The following is a 21,518-nucleotide window of genomic DNA, read 5'->3' on the forward strand; positions in this document are numbered from 1 at the left end:
GTGCTCAAAGAGACCTCAGGATCCTGATAGTAGCATGTTTCTAAAGGAGCTGTCAGGACCGCTAGCTTCTGTCTACTGTTCACCTGAGGAGATGCAGGTTTTGTTCCTGTGGGTAAGTTGTGTGCTCAGAGGTTTGAGAGGACCACGAGACCATTTGGGAAGCAGTAGACACATAAAGGAAAAAAAAAATCAAGAGTGAGCTGGGTAAAGGGCAGGAAACTGGAGAAGAACCTGGAATGATCGTAAAATGCATAGCTTCTAGTGTGTCTCGCCACCAAAATTAATGTGCAGTCTAGGAAAAAAAGAAATTAATAAAGAAGTGTTGGCTCTTTTTAAATGATTAATTTTTTCTTCATTCTGGACACAAGAGATGACCAGGGATAAGATGAATTTCCCCCATCATTCCTCTGCACCTCCCTCCCCCCTCATTCCTTCCCTTTAAAGAATATCACCGAGGTCATGTAGATGAACTTACTAAAAGCAAATGTATTCTCAGCTCCTTGACATTCTGAAAGGATGTGTGCCTGCTTTGCAATATGCTTCTCATCTTTCATTCATTAAAAAAAAACATTTTGAGTGACTACTCTGTGTTATGAACTTTCTTTTCTTCTTCTAAAAAGAGGAACAGTAAGCCCCTTCATCATGAGTGATTAGACCCATACACATCACTAATGCTTTGATAAGCTACTTCATCAGCAGCTCACCTACATTCCAGTCACAGGGAGCCTCTGGGAGTGGCTGTCCATTTTAGAGATCATTTGGTATCTGTGCACATAGGGTATCTGCACACACCTGGTATCTGCACACACCTGGTATTTGCACACACCTGGTATTTGCACACATTTGATAGATGCACACACCTGGTATCTGTACATACTTGGTAGTTGAGCACATCTGGTATCTGCACATAGGTGGTGTCTGCATAGACTTGGCTTCTGCACACATCTCTATCTGCACAGAGTTGATAGCTGCACACACCTGGTAACTGAACACACCTGGTATCTGCACATACTTGGTAATTTCACACACTGGGTAGCTCCACACATTTGGTATCTGTATATACTTGCTATCTTTGCATACCTGGTAGCTGCATACATTTGGTATCTACACACACCTGGTATCTGCACACACCTGGTATCTGTACATTTTGTAGCTACACACACTTGATACCTGTACTTGATACAGTTGGTAGCTGCACACACTTCAGGGCTTCTCCCATTCACTAGCTCAGCTCAGTCATGTGACCTTATTTCCTGAGAAGAAAAGAGATAAATTTGTCTGCTGAGAAGCCTCATATGCCCTAACACTTGACATGTGAGATAATTGTTTAATCTTTAAATTTCATAAACTCTATTATAAAAATCTTGCAAATAGACAAAAAGTTCCCACCCAAATTAATTAAATACAAAGTCAACAGAACTCAGTGAGCTTCTACAAAGTTAGAGTATGAATTCAGAACAGAAGTTGTGGGACCTCACATTAATATTAAAACTCAGTATCTGGATATTTATGAATTTTTCTACCACACAATCAAACAATCCACAACAGAATTGAATTAGAAAAACAATTAGCTTTATATTCTCATTTGTAACTCACGACCACTGCCTGTATCCTGCCCTTCCCCACTGCTCACATTTAGCCTTTCTTTGAGTACAATATTTAAAGAAAGACCGAGAAAACGAGAATGTTATCCCACATCGCGTTTTAAATCCAGGAGTTGTACATCATGATTTGTGTTCTTGATAATTTTTTTTTTGGCCCATTAGCTCTAGCTTCTTATTGGCTAACTCTTACATCTTTTTTTTAATTCTTTTTTTTTTATTGAGAAAAGGAAAAAAAAAACAAGTTTCCACCTCCTCCCAGCCTCCCATTTCCCTCCCCCTCCTCCCACCCTTCCCCCCTCCTCCCACCCTCCCCCCCCTCCCCCCACTCCTCTCTCCCTCCCTCTCCAGTCCAATGGGCAGTCAGGGTTCCCTGCCCTGTGGTAAGTCCTAGGTCCTCCCCCCTCCGTCCATGTCTAGGAAGGTGAACATCCAAACTGGCTAGGCTCCCACAATTTTTTTAATAGCTTTGTGAACACAGTTTATGGAGGTAGAAGAGCAAGTGCCTCTTCCGAGTCTATTTCAGGTGGCCACTGATGGTGCTCACTTCAGTGTTGGCATCACTGAGTAGCAACTTGTATTAATTCTCACCTCAGTAATTAAATGCTTATAAGGCTTAGTAAAATGCACAATATTTGTTATAGTTATAGTTATCATTTATAAAATATATGTAATAGTGGTGGCGCATGCCTTTAATCCCAGCACTTGGGAGGCAGAGGCAGGTGGATCTCTGTGAGTTCGAGACCAGCCTGGTCTACAGAGCTAGTTCCAGGACAGGCTCCAAAGCCACAGAGAAACCCTGTCTCGAAAAACAAAAAAAAAAAATATGTAATTTACTTTACTTGGAAGTTAATTATATTATTATAAAGGCAAAGGGTTTGCAAGTAAATATAATCAGTTACTTTGGCCACTGATACTTCATTTTGGCTCCCAAACTTATAGTTATGATTTGACTGTGTAATATTATACTGGAATGATTTGGGAGGATTTTATTTCAATGTCAGTGATAGATATTAGTATTTTTTTAACCAGGGTTGTGTCACTTTAAATAGATAAAGAAGGGAAAGTCCAGGATATATTTAATATATGGGAGACAAAGGGTAGAGATGAAAGAAGCATGAAGGATGGTTGATAGTTTTTTTTAATCAGCCTGATAAATATTTTTGGCATTTTTGGCATATTTTGGCAATATTTTGCTGAGGTATGTGAATGTTTGGAAATGAAATAGGGAGTAGAAGTCAAGATTAGTATTTTGGTTATTTTTCTAGATATGACAAATAAGGAATAAAAGGAATCGCAACAGTTGATTAAGTAAGAAATCTAGAGTCCATGCGTCAGGTGGCAGGAAATACGTTTTGTGCACTGACTGAGGATTCATAGTATATTGGTGCTGTGGAAAAGTGTAACATAGGACTAGGCATGTTAACCCAGTAGAGAAGTGGCAGATTCTGGGGGACCGGTCCTTCCAAGGTAAGAATGGTGAGGAACCTGATGGTGTCTGGGTCTGGCTTATCTATGTAAGCAAGAATCCTGCCGGAGTAAGGAGAGAGAGCTTGTTTCCTTCAAAGAGCTGGGATTCATAAAACGGTTTTAAATAGTTAAGTGGACATTGGTGAGAACAAATAGCACGTTAGACATTCTTCAGTTTAGAAACATTGGCAAAAATGTGCAGTTTAGAGCCGTTGATTTTTACCCTGCATACAGGATGAACAGTGCTATATTTCTGAGCATCCTAGGGAACTCCTGATACTTAGTCTGCACTCAGGGTCAGCTGCTGTGCTTTCTAGGGTAGGCTAGCAGACCGTGGTGAGCTCTTGCAGCGGTAAGCGACATCATTTGCACATCCTTGGATCTGGGTCTTCACTCAGGCTTTACAGGGGTTCTCTGAACTCTTTGCAGTTGGCCTCTCGTAGGTAATGATAACATTGCAGCTAGCCAATGCCCAAGGGTGGAACTGGGATCAAGTGCTACTTGCCACTTTGAACTTTTTTTATTTGATCTCCTTCCATGTAGGCGTCTGTCTCTCTCCCTTCCCGCCTCATCTCCTGTACACTTTTATCACGTTTAGCAGCTGATTACAAAGGGAAAGTATGAACTGGATGGTCTCTCTCTTATTTTTTAAACACCTTTATCAAAGTGAATCTGTGACTATAAACATCTCCAGAAGAGACTCGTAATGTGTGCCAGGAAATCCATTCTTCCCCCTGAATATGTGTGCATGTAAGGATGTTGTGTGTAGAGAGTGGGATGAAGTGTTCTATTCTTTTTTTCCTCTTCTTCTTCATGGCTTTTTGCTACTGCAGGGATGGTGCTGTCTGCCTATGATCCTGGCCCAAAGGCCCACCAGATCACCTACCTCACAAAATACTTAGTAACATCAGAGGCAACTTGTCTTCCTGGACTGTATCCTGACTTGTTCATTAAACTCCGTGTCACTTAGAAATCAAAGTAGAATAGCTCTTCCATTCGCGTTGTTTGCCCATTTGCTGACCATCCGTCCACCCATCATTAAGTGTTTATGTTGCTTTTGTACTATACTTATAATCTTAAGAACTTTAAAAATGTGGCATTATGGCAATTACAGTTGTAATACATATGATATTTATGAGGGGATACCTCTCATGCATTAACCATCTAAAATATAGTCATTTTCAAGCAAATCCTGGAGATGAAAGAATTCTGCAATATCTCAGATGGAAAAGGCACTCCCAAGAAGTTCTATGGAGGGATTATTGTAGCTTTGATAGCTTGACTTTTGAGAGATTCAGGATCATGTTTTGATCTGGTGCTGGAAGAAGAGGATATAAGATAAGGGCACACAAGACTTCGTAAAATAACTTTCCTCATTCAGTGTTCTGAGGGCTGTAAACCAAAGGCAATTTTCATGTTCCCATGTAGTCAGTAGGCACCACTAGACCCTAATTAGATCACTTTATTATTGGAGCTACCCTATGGCCTTTATGGCTTGTGAGTAGGAATGTCTTAAAACTTCAGTAAAATGTTGTGTGCTTGAAGAAGAAGAGTAAGTACAACAGGATGAGAAAAGGCTCCTCCAATCTTCCCTCACCCTGTACCTTCCAACAGTGACCAGTGTTGACACTTTCGTTAAGTCTCTTCTTTCCTGTCCTTCGCCCTGCCACTGTACACAAGCATGACCCTGTAGATCTGGGTTTTCTTCTAGGTGAATACTCCTTTCCATACTGAAAATACGAGAACAGAGTGTGGGACTTTTATGGATACTTCTGTTACCCCGTGTCCTTTATGAAAATCCTCCAGGATTAGGAATTGATCTCAAAGTCTATTCATTTTTATCTTCTTGCAGAGATCTTTTGAAGTCTGAGGCATCCGTCTATAGTTGAAATTCACTCATTGTCCCCGCCCCCCTCCCGGACTTCTCTGAGTCTTTTCAGTATCTTTGCTCTGTGATTAATGCACTTTATCTTTCTTTTATCTGAGCGAGCCAAGTTCATGATGAAAGTCGAGAAGTCGGATATCCTGGCACCTTAAAGAAATAGCCAATTCTGGATCTCATTTGCAGTGCATTCTTCTGGGATGAGCACATATCTTCCCTCTTAGATGAGCCAAGAAGACAGAATGCATGTCTGTTCAACCATGGAAAACGCCACTTATTAGAGGAGAAAATGAATTCATTGGCGTAGAGTGTTTACTCGAAAGAGAATAGATAATCTCAGTGACTAGTAGTCACAAAATCAAATTCTTACACACCACTCCCCTTGTTTACCTCTTTAACCCCAATGTGGCATGAGACAGGAGTTGTGCAGCAGCAAGTTCGAATTAAAAACCGGAAGCCTTTCAGCTATGTGCTCCATGTGTGGTGACAAGGGAGCTGGTTTTAAAAACATGGGCAGACAGGCTATTATCTATTGTCTTACACTAGGTTGAATCTTTGCATGGCATCATTCACACCGTGCCTCTGTCTGGGAAATACCATCTGTGTAAACTATATGGCCTAGAAGGTCCAGGATAGTAACACGCTGCAGGACACGTGCACAACAGATGGCGCAAACCACTATCTGCCCATCTGATTGCTTTGTGACTCACATCCACCACCACTGTTGTCCATGCAAGCACCTGGCTGCTAAAAGTCCGTCTTTAGATGACACAGGGGTTACTTGGCAGCGCTGCCTGTGCAGGAGCCCAGAGGGCCAGCAGACCCTCTCAGATTCCAGTCTGAGTGCTTTTAGAGAGTGATGAAAAAGTAAAATGATGTCACCCAGGTAATGTCTCTGATATGGGCCCAGCGTGGTGGTTGTTTAGGAACTTGTTGGATGTGGCCAGTGATCAAAGCTTGGGAAAACCCAGTGCACATTCTGGATCAGTGTGGTTTTGCAAAGGCAGCTAGTTGGCTGTCTAGCAGAAAGAAGCTGATGAATAGGGAAGGAAAATACTGGAGACACAAATGCCCTTGGTAACCTTCCATGTTTTTGGCTCTGGGATTGCACATCACAAAAAACTTCAGTTTTCTGTTTGGATGTTTAAATCCCCTGACTTTTTTTGCATATAGATATTTCTAGGATGCTTGTCTATCCATGCTCTATAAATATGGAACAATTGAACAAAGAAAACAAAGCACTAAAGAGTTAGATTTCAGCCCTTCACTTGACTGAGTACCAGAGAAGGTCCTATTCAATGAATGAGTCCTCGCCCTGAGTAAGGCCCTAACAGTACATGATTAAATCCAGGTGAGTCGAAAAGTTTGCACTGAGAAACTGGTCTCTCCCACAGTACTTTCCTGTTTCCATTTCATTGAATTTTAAGTGGACCCGTAATGAATGGGGAACCACCACACTGTTTTGGCCACTTGGTTTGAGTTAGCAACTGGGCATAAAGTGGTCCTGCTTTTAGTTAGCTGTGGATGGGTTATCTGGAAGCCTGCAAAGCCATGAAGCTGTGTGCTGACCTAGACTGTTATTTTGTTATGTTCCTGTCACTTCTCCCAATTTATGACACCCCAGCTTCATACCCTGTAGGAATTTTGTGAAGCTTGTGGCCTATAAGATCACTTTATTGCTTAGACAAGAAGCCAAGAGTTTTCCAGAAAGTCTCTTCCTGGAGGAGCCTTGACTTAGGGAAACCACTTAGTCTGTGAGTCGGGAGTACCATCCTCTCCTGGCCGTCTCTGCTTTCCACAATGGCCATTTATTCAGACCCAGATGATTTCCTGTTCTTACTGAAAGTATTGGCTGCCATGCTTATTTTGGACAGGATATTATGCCGTGTAATAAATTTAAGTAGCCTTTTAAACAACAGAAACAATTTGGCGATTGGAGTTGTAGCTCAATAGACAGTATGCTTGCCTAGCGGACACCAGGCCCTGGGTTCCACCCCTTGCACTGTATTTGCTGGTACATACCTGCAATCCCAACACCCCGGAGGTAGAAGCAGGGGGATCAGAAGTTCAAGACCACCCTAGGCTAGATAGTGAGTCTGAGGCCGCTTTGAATCAGACAGTTTGCCACAAAGAAACAAAAAGCAGTTTTTATGTCTTTAGCCCTAAAATGGCATGATAGCAGAGTAGTATTTGAGGCTTGATGGGAAAGGGGCAAAGAAAGCCCAGACTAGGCAGGGACTTGGAGTGAAGCTTGGCAGGGAGCATGCGCAGGAGTGTTTTAAAGAGAGGGAGACCTTAAAGTTTTGTCCTACACGACTACAACATGATCTTCTTTCATCCACTTATTGGGAAGATACTAATGCGGAGTAAATGATGGTGTGAGGTGGCTTTGGGATTTATGGCTTCCTCAGGCTATGGCCATTTTTACAGAGATTAGTTGTGCTGGGGATCCCAGGTTTCCTGTTTGTATTATCCACACTTCCCACGGTGGTTGGGACTAAATTGTCCATTGCGGAGTTTGGAAAGCAGTCTGCGCGACGCAGTAAATTGAGCTGCTACTTTCTTACCCCATCTCACGCAGTCCACCGTCTGTGAGGTCAGATGTGCAGTCACTAACACACGAGCTCACACACGCCTCGCCTCTCACCCGATGCCAAAGCCAGTCCCTCGCTTAGCTTTCCGTACTCCAGTCATCACTGGGCCTGCCGAGTGGATATCAGGAAACACACAGCCGGAAGACTATTGACCATTGGAATGTGGTTTTCTTTGCATCCTTCAGAGTTAGGGCTGTCCTGCCCCTCATCAGCTACACCAAAAGCTTAGTAATGAGATCCAGTTATCTGGGGGAACTTATAGAGAGAAACCAAGTGTCACTATGAAAACATTCCATGATTTAGCTGGATTAACTCCCTGGCCAATTTCTCTTCCGGAGGATTGCCAGTGTATTCTTCAAAAACTACCAAGTCCACGTGCATGTTAATTTGGTTCATCATCACTAGCAAGGATAACAGGGACCCAGAGGTCTGACATACCTGGTTTTGTAGAGCTCGGCATCTCACCTGGAGTAGCCAGGAGGCAGCAGAAAGAGGATCTACCTGGGAAATGGGCTTTGAACTTGACCTACAGGGGAGTCAGGATCAGAGTGTGTGGGGCTGTCTCCTCTGAGCAGTGTGCTCCTCAGCCTAGGGCACAGGCTCAGTTAACTGTCCAGAAAGGGAGCTCTTGGCCACCCGTCCATCTTTCCCGCACACAACTCTTCTGGCTTCAAACCTCCATGGGATCATTACTGTCACTATTTTTCTTCTGGTTTTGTCATTCTGATGAGATGTCAGTAACTTGCTGTGTCCAGAGACAGGAGGTTAGAGAACAAAACTGAGAGCAGTTCAGAGACTGTCCATGGGACTCTCCTTCCTGCCTCCAGGAGCTTCTGGGACTCAAAGGCAGCATTTGCATGTTGAGCTGCCAGCACACTCCGGCAGCAGGCTCAGAGTGTTGGCGGCATTGTTGCTATCATTTTGTCAGCAGCTAGAGAGTTATTTTATATCATAGATGGGATCCTTAAATTCAGGAAGATTCATGTCCTACTAACCCTGTCCTCCTCTGCAACAGCCAGAAACATTTCTAACTGTACAGAACCGTATCTCACAACAGCACACAACTCCCTGTGGTTGGCTCGCAGGCTGTACTTCCCAAAAGAGAAAGGAGGAGGTGAGTGTGGGCAACCTCTCCCTTGTGCCCTCACTAACCAATGGCAACATGCGTCCCCTTATGCACATGGAGTTGGAGGGAGAGAAGAACGGTCAATTTCAAAACGGTGCTTTTGAGAATGTGTAAACCCAGGATGTGTGCAAATCCAGGTAGGTTCCCAGAGCAGAACGTCATCAGCCTTTCCCTCCTCAATGCCCGACTTTATTATTCAGGAGAGGAACAAATGTCCCATTCCTGCCTTTACTCTCCATATTGGGAATCTTTTGGTTGTTTTTCTACCCGTAAAGGCATCTGTGGCTAATTTTAATGATTTGTTATCCTATGATTGATACACAGCAAAATAATAGCCACATGTGTTGCAAACAGTTGCCTCAGCCTCCTACCAACGAGAGCATAGCCTGCAGAATTGGTGACAGTTGTCAGGTCCTGTTGCTTTGTCAGAGTTACAGAGATGTTGACGATTAACAGCTGCCGGGATCACCATTGATGGACTATGTTAGCATTGCCACAGAACTTTCACAAAACGACTTAACACCTCATATACCAAAGGCCTCTTAGAAATGACAAGAACAAAGCGCACAGATGCGCGTGCACACACACACAAACCGTTGGGGCGCAGAGGGGGCAAAACTGAAAACTCAGCTGAAATAGTTTTTGGCTCCGGGTCAAAGGAGGTCTGAGGAAGCCAACCCAAACAAAATGCGTTCAGATGGATCTTATTCTCCTCCAGAATTAAAAAACATCAGGATTCTCAGCTAATCCGGTGCCTTATCATGACCCAGTCCTAATGCCAGAGGGAGGAAGCGAGGAAAACAAGGAGGTGATGAAAATTGCAGAGGGGCTTTAGATCACTAGGAACATTTCTGGCTGTTGCCGTAGACGACAGGGTTAAAAGAACATGAATCTTCCTGGATTGAGGAATCCTGTCTATGCTATACAATAACCCCTTCTAGTTGCTTTCAAAATGAGAACAATAATGCCTCCGATACCATGACCCAGCTGTCTAATTTTGCACGCAGTGCAGTGTGCAATGCTGCCTGGGAGTTCCAGAATCTTCTGGAGACAGGAAGGAGAGCTCCCATGGGCAGTCTCTGAACTTTCCGTTTTGTTTTCCAAATTTATCCTAAGAAGTTACTAGCTGGTTAGCAGGTAAGGTAGCCAAAGAAGAATAGATTCAAATACAGTGAAAAGGTAGATGGAATGCTGGTTAGTAATGGTCATAAAGAAGCGAGCATATAACCATGTGCTTCTCTGTTTATAGGTGTTAAACCTTGGGTCTGACAGCCCTAAGTCCATTCTGAGCTCTCGGCTGTCCCTGCTCTACTCTCTTATCTACTGGCCTTAGAGCCTTAGTTATATATTTAGTCTTTATTTATTTTTTGATAAATATCCAAGGTGGGGATGGTTTACTTCAAATTTCCTGTTACAGAAAATGCACTTTTCCCTTAGATATTGGGATGGTGAGTTGGTAGCAAATAGACAAATTAGCAAATATGGACAAGATAGAATTGCATTAGAACATTTATTTTTTTAAAAATAATCTTGGTATCTATTGTATTGAGGTATTCAACATAAAATAGATTTTTAAAGGATCTGAATTAGCTCCTATGTGTTGCTTTATTTTCCAATAATTTGGATTAATAATACAGTTTGTGCATGCCAGCATGTTGCTATACTGGTAAATAGCTGCGTAATTACCAATAAGTGGCTCTCTGACTGAGTAGCTTCTTTGGGAGCTAGCCCATGCTGTGCACCCAGCTTGAAGCATCTCTCTGATGGGCCTCCCTGACAGCGTCTCCTCTAGTCTGTCACTGAACTGTTAGCACCTTGTGAAGAAAGGGCTTCCAGAACATCTGCTACAAGCTGGAGCTCTATTTACATGGATGGTGATTGCGTGTTGTCACTTACTGTGTTGAGCATTACCCATGAGTGGTGTAAGAAAGTTTGGACACGCAGACATACCCATGTAGACACGCAGAGAGATACACAAAGACATACAGAGATACACACACACACAGACACACACACACACACTCACACTCACACACACTCACACAAACACATGCAGTCCCGAGCACTAATTAGACAAATATATTAAGGGAAGAGCTCTGGGTTTCAAGATCTTTTCTTTGAAAGAACTTGTGTGTATGTGTGCATGTATGTGCATGTGTCTGTATGTGTCCCATAACTCTTCTTATTTACTTCTGGTACGTTTTATACTGTAATTTCACACTAAGTTGGACATTTCTTCTCTAAGCAGACTGAAACTTGTATCAGGTATTCACAATTTCTCCCAGCAAGGAAGAAGGGGTAAAATACTCTTATGCACATTTTAGAGCATGCTGGGTTCATGTTAGTGCAGTGTTTACCATTTCAGAAATCAGTCAGGGCTGTTCCCTATGTTGATTTTTTTTTTTTTTGGTTCTCTGATAGTCATTGGCACGTACCTTGAACAAACAATCCTCAAAATGACTCAGGTTGTATTCCTTTGACTTCTGATAGTCTCTTTTTCAAGGTCACAACATAAAAATATTTAGTATAAAGCCTTAACAATGTAGTTTTCTGACCAGCTACCCTTTATTGGTATTGAATAAATCATGTGAAATACAGTTTGATATTGAGGTGGCATTCTGTGTTGACCTGATAGTCACAGACCTTGCCACACTAATTAATGTTGTACATGTAAATCCATCCATACATCTTATTTATAGTTTGCTATTAGGATAGGATTAATGGATCCTGAAATTGTCAGCCATGATTTAAAGTCACAGCATTTAGATTTACACACATTTGGGTTTAGATTCCAGCTTCCTGATACATTCAATCATGCTGATTTCTCTAAACTTGGACTTCTTCATTTGTATCCTGGAATGAATCACTTGAATAGCTGTTTTAAAGGCTCTCATTTAGATTAAAAAGAGTGGCTCATGAAAGTTCTCAGTTTACTACCTGACATCACAATGAGAGTTGTCAGGTTTTTATTTCCTCTTATTATATGGTGAACATTTTCAAATGGATAAGTTCTTGGTATGGCTGCTTACTTGCATTTATTTATTTATTTATTTATTTATTTATTTATTTATTTATTTATTTATCTATCTCTTACTACGAACTTTAATTACCAGCCCATCTGGGCCAATTGCAAACTCTGAAATTCTTTTTACTTGACATACTAAAAGCCTTTATTGAGAAAAATGCAAAAGTAAAGTCCCTCTAGGCATGGGATTCTTCTGACACACTTTGTCAAACTCGAGTACTTGAACTCCACCCATGGTAGGGTCTGTGTCTCTTTAGCCTTAAAAAATACTGACCTCAGATAGATGCCCAGTGGACTATGCTAAAGAAGACAAGAGTGAAAGAAGATGACTGAATATATCTAACATAAAAAAAGAAGGCAAGAATGTGTCTATTAATAAATATTTAGAAGACAACTTGATGCCATGCCAGTGTAGGTATACAAGAGTATATTCAGTTTCTTCTATGGCTAATGATCTTTCCTGCTATTGCTTTTTGACTAGGTTTGCGGTACCAGTTATGGATTCCCCCCATTTCAAATTTGAGCAAAGAACAGAAGTCTACCCTGATAATGGTTGCGATGGGACAGTGGTCTTTACCATGCCACTTATATTTTAAATAAATGCTGATTGGCCATTAGCCAGGCAGGAAGTAGAGGTGGGGCACTGAGAATGCTGGGAAGAGGGAAGCACAGTCTGCAGTTGTGATCCAGACACAGAGCAAGCAAGATGTGACTGCCTCACCGAGAAAGGTACCGAGGCACGTGGCTAACATAGACAAGAATTATGGGCTAATATAAGTTATAAGAGTTAATAAGAAGCCTGAGCCACTAGGCTGATCAGTTTATAACTAATGTCGACCTCTGTGTGATTTCTTTGGGACTTAAAGACTGCGGGAACCGGGCAGGACAGAAACCTCAGACAACAAATGGTAGTTCCGCAATTACACAAGTGGGCACACCTTGCTCGGAATCACAGCTGTGTAAGACCACTGAAGCCTGAAGGGAGAATGATTTCAGCTCCCTTCTAGCCCCATTTCTCCAAGTCTTGCCTTTAAGGTGTGTGGTATCATCACTAATATGGCCTTATCGTGTAATTCTGGGGAGCAACAAAGTGAAGGGTTAAAATCTGTATTGTTTAGAGGCCTCTATGATCTTCCCGACAAGCAACTCATAGGAGGCATATAATTCCTGGGACTAGGGTTTTCTGTTTAATGTGGGTACATGTGGAAACCCAGATATTCACATCGAAGTTCATATGCAGGGATGCATTTGTTTAGAATACAAGATAGAGGTTGGAGATATGTCTCAGGGCTGAAGAGCACTTGCTGTTGCCCTTAGAGAAGACTGGAGTTCAGTTCCTCGCATCCATATCGAGCTGCTCCAACTCCATGGGATTGGTGGGGTCCTCTTCTGGTCTTTGTAATTACCCACACGAGTCCATACACACCCACGACCTTCCCACAAATTATTCTTTAGAATACAACAAACTTTTGTAACTTTAAGATGAGTCAGATGAGTAAAAATGAGGACCCTGTTAGCTTCTCTAAAACGTTTATGTGCAGATGAGTAGCGTCCACAAGAATGAATTGTCCCCTCTCGAATCAATCCTAACTTACTATCTAAGGCCATTTTCTTGGGAAAAATAAGACACTTCCTAGTTTTATAAAAATTGTTTCAAAATCTTGTGAAGGAAGATTGTTATTGGAGTTGGGATTGGAAAATGCTTCTGCCTCATATTTTGGCATCGAGGCCAGTGGGCAGAAGACCCATCATCTCCAGATGAGATGGGGGAATGACAGCTGTCTGCATCACTCTCGTTGAGAGTGACCCTTCTCATGTAACCACTCCGCCTTCTACTCTATTTTGCCATTCTTAATAATTGTGGTTTCCTGGAGGGTTCTCTATTACATTTTCTCGTGGTTCGGCTCAGAAGCTAAACCTACGTCTAGTTCACATTGAAGCTTTTTCAGCTCCCTGGACTCTTGAGGCATCGCTTGGAGCTCCCCGCCCCCAACCCTGCCATGGAGTAATGCTTTGGGATCCCTGTTAACACCTAATTTCCATTCATTTGGTGAATGATCTTTCTTAGATCTTTCTTCCAGAGGAATGATCAGAAGACTTCAGTTGAAATAGAGTAAAATTTATCAGCAACTAAAGTGTATGTGAACTCCCATTGATGTTGCAGCATCACGGAAAGAAGTGGTAGGTTTGGGTCATTGTGAGTTTAAGACATTTTATCAGGACAGAAGGCCTTGATGGGGGATACAGAGCCCTTTGTAGTATAAATGCATTTCTTTAGCATGACATCAGCAAGATAAAGATTTAGGAATGAGGATACTGGGTTCAAAGGAGTACCAGATGTGTGGCCCTGTGGTCCACATGCCCACCTGAGCTCCTAACAGCCATCATGGTTTCCCACATGCCCGTTCTCACCTAAGCACCTGTGGCCCTCTACCGCTCCACTGAGGATATTCCCTGGAGTGCTGGGGCCTTACTCTGATGCCGGGAAGTACAGGGCAGGTGAGGACCCCAGTGACAAACCCGAGTCCATGTGGGATGGAGCAGGAAGGCTGTAGTCCTGATTTCAAGGTGTCAGTGGGATAATTCACTTGCATGATCTACATGGCTTCTCACATGGAAAACTGCCAAAGGTGAGCTCTACTTGCCAGTGTGGTACTCTGGCCCACAGCTCTGTGGAACATTGTTCCTTCCCAGCGTCTCTACCTTTTCTCTTATGTCTCTGAGGTTCTCTTCCAGAAGATCTTGTGCCATCTCTGCTTTGAAAGTACAGCTAAGACATAATTCTCATTCTACAGACAACCAATTTTGAGAATTTTAGGGCTAATTTTATTTTTTCTGTGCCCAAAGTCTCTTTGCTTAACACACAAGTGGTTGGATCAAGTTAATCAGTTTTCTACTTATTGAGATAAATTTCCATTTACTTAGAGTTGCAGAACTCTTTTATTTTTTAAAAAAATAATTAAAATCAAATATTACACAGAATCTTAAAATGTAAAACCGAGTTAGAATCAACAAACAGGTGATTTTATGGGAGGAAAGGGAAGTGGGAATGATGTAATTTATATCATAATCTCAAAAATAAATAAAAAGGAAAATATGTTTTTAATTGAAGCGGAACAACATCACTTTCCCTTCTTCTTATTTCTCTCTATCCCCTCTCAGCTGCCCTTCTCAAAATTCTCCCACATCCCTCTATCACTCTCAAGTTGATAACCTTTTTCTCTGATTATTATTGTTTTCATTTTTATTTGGTTTATTTCATTATTATTGGTGGTGTGTGCATGTGCGCAGGCACAGATATAAGTAAATACAACCTGTGGAGCCCATTTTTCTTATTTGTATATGTGTGGTTTCAGAGCCGACCACACTTCATTGAACAATCAACAAGGGGGACTCCTCCCTGGGAAAAGCTAGTCCTCCTCCTCTCAGCAAGAGTTGCCTGTTGTTCCCTGGCTAGTGGTGGGACCCTGTGAACCTTTCTGTTTCCCCATATTAACATGGGCCTGGATATTGCCATTGTTCTGGTCTTATTTATGCAGACATTTCTAGGAAAGAGTGCTTTCCCTGGAGTGACCACAGAAACCAAGGAAGTTTAAAGAGACCACAGCTGGGAAGGTACTGAGAAGCAGAAGATACAGGTGATATCTGTGGGAAATGAAATGACAGGAGCAGAGCTCTAACTGGGAAGGAGAGGGAGTTCAGTACATAGGACAAGGAGGGACAAGGAAGAAATAACATCAAGATTGTTTAATAAAGCCTCAAGGAGTCATACTGTTTTATATTTCCCTAAAATTATATACAATACATATATGTGTATCTATATCTAATTATATATCTATATCTATATATCTGTATGTGTATTTATACCTTTATGCCTTAAAGTAAGTTAAACTACTTAGGTTGGCAATGCCCCAAAAGAACCATAGACTAGCAAAACCCCCAGTACCTGACATGAGAAACCTCCTTTCGAATGGTTGGACAGAGCAATCCAAGTGATTTCCAAAACAATATGGATTATTGACGTAGCTCTTGGTTGCCCCTAAGAGGTTGAGGCTTGGCCCCTGTTACTGAAGACACCTCTCAGGAAATTTAAAGTCTGCTTTCTTTTGTATACGTCAGGCCCTTGCTTCTTTGTAGCTCCCTGGGGCTTCCTCGTGAATGCTAGAGATCCTGTGGCACAATTTTAAAACAACCACACTAGATGGTCTTGAACCCTTCATGGACATCCTAAACTTTTGGGATTCTAGGCATGGGCAGAACTTGTTGGTGAGCTGGGTCATAATACTTTCGGCTTTTATCCTCTAACGCACATTCTCAACACGGAGTGGCTCGCGCCTGTGCGCATGCATGCTCAGTGTACTCCCGCGTTCCAAAGACCAAATCAGGTGTGTAATTTCCTGGCGGGTGGCACGGCATGGCTCTCCAGAAACATTAGTACAAACACTCCAAAGTCTAATGCCATTGTAGGTGTTTACGGTGGTTAAAAGTGTCCCTTGCTTAGCTTTGCTCTGAAGCACATTATAAGGACTTCAGATTTTCCACAATTTCATCTTGAAAACAAGTTCAGTAATGCATTCATCTTTAACAGATGAAACGAATATGGAACTTATAAATATTTCAAGAAGGCAGCGTACGCTGAAATCCTGTTTGTCATTCTCAAATCTTTCCTTTTGGCCGTTTCTGTAATTTTCTAAAGTTGTTTTCCTTTCTGCACTAAGGTATTTTGACTGGAGTTCTAAGATGAAATGACTCCTTCCTGGAAGCGTCCTCCTGGCTGTTTACTTCCTTCTTCCCACGCTCTCTGCCTGAGCTGGGGTGTGCGCTGTCATCACCCTGTCTTCCCCCATTATTTTCCTAGACTACAGGGTACATCCCGTTGTCCTTCCAGGTAGACCACAAAACCTCCACTGATTGTGCTCCCTGGGAGTGGTTCCAACATATCTTCCTAGAGGACCCTTTCTCTTCCTCTCAAACCCTGGCTTGTGTTTAAATTATAGAAACACAAGAGGAAAAAAAAATCACAATTTGTAATTTTAGTTTCAACAGGAATAGCTTTCATCTCATATCCATTGCTCATCAAATCTCCCTTTGTAATCATCTTCTTTAGAATTCCATACATGTATACAATAAAATATGATCATGTATACCTCGATTTTTCCCATCCAACTTCCCCATATGCCCTCAATGTGACCTTTCTCAACTTTGTAACTTAGTTCTCTATTTGATTTTGTTTTTATAACCTACTAAGTCTTGTTTGAAATGTCTGTAAATGCATGGCTATATAGGGCCATCCACTGGTAAAGACTCATTCTCCCTCACCTCCCTCCACCAGCACCAATCCACTACCAATAGCTTCTCGGTATGAGGTACAGCCTGGAGAGCCACTATCCTATTCATGCTAGGACTTCCTCTGGCTTGATTTTTCTATAGGTCTTTTGTGTAGGTAGCTGATGTCAACTTATGATTATGACAAGTGCAAAAGATAGTATTTCACACCCGCCTTCCCTATCTACTGGCTCTCACATTATTTTTACCTCGTCTTTCAGGATCTTCCCTGAGCCTTGGTGTGTGTGCGGGGGTGCTGATTAATACAGATGCCCGATTTCAGTCTGGGCACTCAGCACTGTGAGCAGTTACACTCTCTCCACTGACTGCTTCCGACTACAAAAAGAACCTTCTGTGACCATGATTGAAAGAAGCCCAGGCCTACTGGCATAAATACAAATATAAAGAAGGCAATTTGACCACATGGCAATTTAGTAAAATAATAGTAAAAGCTTCTATCCTAGGGCCTATGACTTTCTCCAGCCACGGGCTTTTGGCCAGGATTATAATACCAGGCATGAAATTTCTTCCCATGGAGAGGGCCTCAAATTCAGTCAGAAGGTGATTATTTGTCCTACAAATGTGTCACAACTGGACCAGAAGGAGTGTTTTGCTTGTCAGGTCAGTGTTTTGGTACACTGGAATGAGCACAGGTGTTTATGCTCCCCCACCAGCCTGCATAACACCTTCTTGCACTACGAAAGCCGGCTATCAGGGAAGACATTTCCTGGTTGGTTTTACCCAGTTGGTTTCTCTATGTCCTGATGCCAAAGTATATAGTGTCTTCAGCAATAGGGTCTTACAATGTGGTTATGCTGAGTAACCCAGGGAATGCCAATACCCTGTGTTGTTTTGTAGATCTCTGGGTCTTTCTGACCAATAGCTCAAAAGGAGGCCTTATACTTTGATTTTCATTTCAAACCTATTTCTTGGATGAGCAACATTACCTCTATCCTTCAATGCAAGGTAATTCCACTTAAACTTTTCTTTTAAAGCTGTACTTTCAAATTATCTTATTAACTAATAGGTTTCTACTAGGAATAAAAAGATTGAAGCAGGGAGGGAAGTGGGAGTATTCTAGAAATCGGGGCTTGAAGGGAGTGATGACCCAAAGGAAGGGGGTAAAAACAGCCATATGGAAGCCCTACTATCTCACAACCCAACTCAAATTATTCATCAAATGTTGTGTTTCTGGCTACATACCCCCTGTCCCCCTGGAAGATAAATAGAGGGCCATACATAAGAACAACATTCAGAAAAGAGCTAGAATACCCCATTCTCTCATGTTGCAACAACAAAAACATCAACAAAAACAAAAGCAAGCTTACCTTGAACATATGCAATACTTCCATTAGTTCTGTTAAGAGGCTTTACATCTCCCGAACACAAATCTGAATGCTGTTGGCTTAGCAGTTGAAAGTGAACCTGAAAGTTAGGGAGAAAGAAAATAACGTGCCGAACTACCATGATCCAGCCCAGAGTCCCACATGAACCAAGTAGCTGATGGTTTAGTTCCTTTGACAATTCCTCATCTCCTGGGACATTTTCTACAGTTCATCAATACTTTGGAATATAGGACAGCCGCTGTGTCAACACTGGCCATCTTAGAACATGCGTGTTATTCTACCAGGGCAAAGGTTTTGTTAAGTCATTCAGTTGCTTGCTTTGCCCTTGACATTATTTAGTTTCCAGTGCTTGCTCTTCTTCCTTAAAATATGCACAGTACCATGTGATGCCATCTGGATTCTTCCCCAGAACCCACCCAGGCAGGAGACTACACCTACTATGTCACACACCTGACTTCAAGTTATTTTAAGGTGGGAGATCATATCACTAAGAAGCAAGCAAATCTCCCCTCCATTACAGCTCCTGAAAATGTGCTGGTCTAATAAATCTCTATTGCAACATATGTTTTAAGAGTTGCTCTTGCATAAGGCCTCATTAAGTACTTTCTGAAGGGCTCGGGACTTCGTGATTTGGCCGTTTCTCAGAAGCACCAACTGGTTTTTGGTTGCTTTCATTTCTATGTATGAATTATGTATCTGAAGTTTCTCTCCTACTGTGCTTGGCTTTCATGACATCCCAGGCTTTCAGTTCTCTCTATTTGTGAGATTGTATGCTTTATCTTGTTCTCGGTCTGGCGTTTCCACCTTTGGACACTAATGTGAATGAGAACCCCCCTTTATTTATTTCCTCTTGTCATAATCAGCTCCATGTTTAGCTGTCCTCATGGTCAGCTTATACTCCACAGAGATGACCAAAATCCTGCTGGCAGATGCCAGCCTGGTGGTACGCTTACCACACACTAATTGGTAGGGGCATTCCAGTGATGGAAATAACAATTTTCTTCCCTGTTTTAGTTCCAAGATCCTTCAGCACATGAAGCCAGCGTGTCCCTGCATTGTGTTTTTTATTATTTCTGGGCAGGAATCACTTCTGATGTGTTAGCTCCTTCAGCACCAATGCTCCTAAGCATTGGCCAGCATTTAGCAAAGCTAAATACTATGCTTCGTACTTGAAGGACTTTGTAAGGTTTTGCTTGTTTATAATCGTCATCTTCCTCCTTCCGGTGGAACATCTTCTGGCATGGCTATAAGCTGGGTTTGTTCTTTACTCTTTTGCTGTGACACCTACCAAAAGATGTTGCCAGGCTAAGATGTTGGGGTGGGATTTCATGCTGAGAAACCACCCAGGAGTCATATGCTCAGGCTGCTTTAGGGTGTTAGGGGCTGAGGCAGACCCTCAGATTTATTGCGTTGGCTAGTTTCTGTCAACCTGACACTAGAGTTGCCAAGGAAGAAGGAAGAGCAGTTGAGAAATTGCCTCCATCACATTGGCTTGTGGGCATTTCTGAGGGGACATTTTCTTGATTGATGATTGATGGGAGAGAGCCAGCTCACTGTGCATTCTGTCATTCTTGGGTAAGTGATCCTGGGTGATGTAAGAAAACTAACTGAGGAAGCTGTGAGAACAAAGCAGTTAAACAACCTTCCTCTGCGGTTCCTGTCTCTGCTCCTGCCTGAGTTCCTGTCCCGACTTCCCTTTGAGATGGACTGCAATATGGATGTATAAGCTAACTAGAAAATTTCCTCCCCCAATTTGGTTTTGGTCAATGGTTTATCACAGCAACAAAAAGTAGGCTAAAACATTTATCTTTGTATCTCAATAAGAGTCGGATAAAACCCTGTTTTCTTGTGACCTATGTTTTTGGTTATGGGTAGTTGGTGAAAGAAAATATCTGTTTTATACTGAGGATGCGCTTGACATTCTTCCGTGTGTATTGATTAAGGTACCCAGCAACCAAAGGAGGCAGGGGCTAGTTACCCAATATGTCCATGGTCTCAACTTATTCCTCTCACCAGCCAACCTGCTTTTTCCTGCCAGTTCCTTTTTTGCCCTGATGTTTTGCTTTTCTCAGTACTGAAAGTTCTCCCCACTTTAAAAACTTCTTTTTTATTATATGCTCTCTTGATTGATAATGATCCAGGGGGAGTAATAAGAGTAATTTTATTTACTTTTCATAACCAATGCTTTACTTACTTTCATTCTAACAATTAATTTACTTATTTATTTTACATCATGACCTCATTTTCCCCCTCCCTCATCTCCTTCCATTTCCTTCCTCCATCTTCCCTCCTCCTCTCTAATCCACTCTTCCTCGGTTACTGCTCATAAAAAATGGGGTACAGACCTAACAGAGAATTTTCAAGAGAAGAATCTCAAATGGCAGTAAAACAGTTAAAGAAATGCTCAACATCCTTAGCCATCAGGGAAATGCAAATCCAAACACTGAGATTCCATATACACCTATCAGAATGGCTAACATCAAACACACAAGTGACAGCTTATGCTGGAGAGGATGTGGAGTGAGGGGAACATGCCTCCATTTCTGGTGGGAATGCAAACGTGGATAGCTACTTTGGAAATCAGTATGGTGGATTCTCAGAGAATTGGGAATCAATTTACCTTAAGAAAGCTATACCCTTCTTGGGCCCATACCCAAAGGATGCTCAATCATACCACAAGGGTACTTGCTCAGCTGTTTGTAGCAGCTTTGTTCATGATAGCTAGAACTTGGAACAACCTGGTAAAGCAAAGATAGGGCAGAGAAGAGGCAAGCTTCACGCGGAACCATTTCTCTCCCTGCCTGGATGCTAGCCTCCTGTGCTTTCTCCTCATCTCTTCTCTTCCCTCTCACCTAAGTCCTGGCCTAGTTCCACATCTCTGGAGCCACCGTTCCTTTCACCCTTCTCGGGAAGCAGACTTCTCAACAGGCCTTTAAAACACACGACTTGCTCTGACTCCCTGGGTCAGTCGATGACAAATTTAACAAACGGAGCAGTGAAATGATCGTCTGAGAGCCCAGAAATATGTCAGAGTGATCTTTGAGGGACATAGTTTGTCCGTGTTGGGCATCCTCTGTGTATCTTTCCAACATCAACCCCGCGTTCTCAAAAAACAGACTGATTCCTTTGGGTCTGTGCTATCTCAGGCC

This window comes from Microtus ochrogaster, chromosome 21 (assembly GCF_000317375.1).
Source record: "Microtus ochrogaster isolate Prairie Vole_2 chromosome 21, MicOch1.0, whole genome shotgun sequence".
Classification (NCBI taxonomy): Eukaryota; Metazoa; Chordata; class Mammalia; order Rodentia; family Cricetidae; genus Microtus; species Microtus ochrogaster.